This window comes from Balaenoptera physalus (assembly GCF_965194825.1).
Source record: "Balaenoptera physalus genome assembly, chromosome: 4".
NCBI classification, from domain to species: Eukaryota; Metazoa; Chordata; class Mammalia; order Artiodactyla; family Balaenopteridae; genus Balaenoptera; species Balaenoptera physalus.
In genome coordinates this window covers 84,592,837-84,595,441 of record NC_138891.1, presented here as the reverse complement: position 1 = coordinate 84,595,441, position 2,605 = coordinate 84,592,837, and the positions used below count along the sequence as shown (strand labels likewise).

General features: G+C 37.3%; 2 long non-coding RNA genes across 3 annotated transcripts in view; one reads left to right on the top strand and one right to left on the bottom strand.

Moving 5' to 3' along the window:
- Positions 1-2,605, top strand: part of LOC309659886 — a 372,324-nt gene that overhangs the window by 314,828 nt on the left and 54,891 nt on the right. The window lies entirely within an intron of this gene.
- LOC309659885 overlaps positions 1-2,605 on the bottom strand; it is a 58,258-nt gene that overhangs the window by 42,473 nt on the left and 13,180 nt on the right. The window contains exon 3 of the long non-coding RNA XR_014263019.1: positions 52-2,185. This is a non-coding gene — a long non-coding RNA (uncharacterized lncRNA). The remainder of the gene's footprint in view (positions 1-51; positions 2,186-2,605) is intronic.

The following is a 2,605-nucleotide window of genomic DNA, read 5'->3' as shown; positions in this document are numbered from 1 at the left end:
CTACTGGGTCTATGACACAAAGAATGTTGAGCTTATTTAGGCTTATCACACTTTACGAAAGATATAGAAAGGTCTTCACCTGTTCCAAGAACTATGATATCATGAAGAGACTCCAAGAAAGTGGGAATTTATGACATTTAGTTTGGAGAAACGAAGAGTCAGTTGTTTTAAAATATGCAGAGAATTGTCATGCGCAAGAGGAAAGGGAATCAGACTTGTTCTTTACAGCCCCAAAGGGAAGAAATAGGACCAATGGGGTTAGGATGGGAGATATATGTAGACAGACTTTGGTTTGGAATAAGAAAGAATTTTCTAAGCATTAAGTCTGTCTAATGACAGAATGAGCAGCCTCAGATAGGGTAATGATTTCTCTGTCTCTGGAAGTATTCAAGCTCAGGAGGCATGACTACCTGTGGGGTTGCTATAGAAGGGATTTGAACTTTACCACTATTTTTGGCTTAGGTTCCTGAAGTTTCTTTAGGGAGGCTATTTTTACTGACAGGAGTAACCTCTTATACCATCTTCACTTTTTAAGATCTTTCCTGTCCTTTGAGACAAAGAAAAAAATCCTCCAAATAAGCTTTCTATGTAATATAGAACCACTCTTTGGGTAATATAAATTCATTTTGTATATATTGCACTTTTCTTTTAATTTTTTCACATTATTTCAATGTAGTGGCTATGAATATGTATTATCACCTCTCATAGGTGGGTATCCCTTAAAGTGCTTTGTACAAACTAGATACTTAGTAAGTGCTTGCTGAATGAATGAATGAATGAATGTTGATTAAAGACACACAAAGGCAAACACCCAAAGGATTTTTATTAATTTTAATTCTTCTTTAAACTATTTTGGAATTATTTCAAATTTGAAGTACAATTCAAAGAGCACCCATATTCCCCTCACCCAGATTGCTCACTGCTAACATTTCATTGTAATTTCTCCATCTCTCTCTTTCTCCCTCCTTCAGGAGCTCTCTCCCTCTCCCTCTGTAGGTACATATACATTTGTATCATCTACACATATATACATATACATTTATATCATCTACACATATATTTACATATGTATACACATATATATTATATTTCATTATCGTTAGTCATTTTTTAACCATTTGAGGGCAAGCGAAAACAGTATTCCCCATCATCCCTAAATATTCCAACTTGTCAAAAACAGGGACATTCTCCTACATAACCATTGTACAGGCCTTTAAATCAGGATATCAGTAACGATGCCACACTTCTGTCCAAAGCAGATACTGTATTCAGTTTTGCAAACTGTCCCAGCAATGACTCTTTTGTCTTCTGGTCCAGGATGGCATCCAGGAACTCACTGCATTTAGTCATCATGTCTCTTTAGTCGCTTCCAAATCTGGGCATAGGGCTTCATCCTTTCCCTGTCTTTCATGTTCTCAACAGATAGTGGAGGGTCAATAGCTGGATAGTTTAACATGGTAGCCACTAGCCACGTGTAGTTATTTAAATTAAAATTCATTAAAATTAAATAAAATTAATAATTTCACTTCTCAGTCACACTAGCCACATTTCAAGTGTTAAATAGCCACATGTGGCTTATGGCTGCCCCGTTGACACCACAGCTCAAAGACACTGCCATCACCGCAGTAAGTTCTGTTGCACGCTGCTGGTCTTCAGAATGACTTTCAACCTGGCTATCCTTAACGTTTCCTCATGACCAGTCACAAGTCATGCTTCTTTGCAAGAATACCACACAAGTGATGCTATGCTCTTCTCAGTGCATCACATAAGGGAATATTTTCTTTAATATCTCTGTTTAATTTGACTCTTTATTCCATACTATCATGAGCAACACTTACTAAGTTCTGCTCGATATATGGTAATATGACATTATAACAAAGCACATAATCCAGTCCTTGATATCAAGAAACTTGTCACCTCACAAGCTGGATATAGTGTAGTTGCTAAGAGTCCAAGCTTCAGCCACAGAGAGCTCTATATTTGGGTTCCAGCACTGCCGTTTTACAGAATAATCTCCCTGTTCAACCAATGTTCATGTGTTGAGTGCATACTCAAGTGCAAGCCATCGCAGGAAGTAAGTTTGTGGAAGACAGAGACCACGACCTTCTTGGTATCCTTTACAACACCTAAGTTAGTTAGGCTTCACAATAGCGGTAGATTGATGGAATGGAAGAACCCATAAATGCTGCGATGATTCGAAGACAACATAAAATTTTGTCACAAATAAAGTTTAGGAAAGCTGTGTTGTGTCAAACACTCTTGGTAATTTTAAATGACAGTTGTGTATTAATGGAAAGGATTATATTTAACTCATCCATCCTGGCTGCAGACCTACTTAGAGCTGACTAACCCTACCCAGACTCACCCATATCTCAGCATGCAGTGAGTCTGGTAAAAAGAACTAGAGGATCAAATATTTATGCCCTCCCAAAGTCCAGGAAAAAGGGAAGGGAAGGATATTATATAGTTACACAAATTAGATTTTCTCATAAGAAATAAATCATGTTATTAATCTATCATAAGTACGTACCTGCTATGGGCTAAATCTCCATTTTCTGTTTGCTGTTAAACACAGCCATCTTTTTGGGACTGTGATTATGTAGAG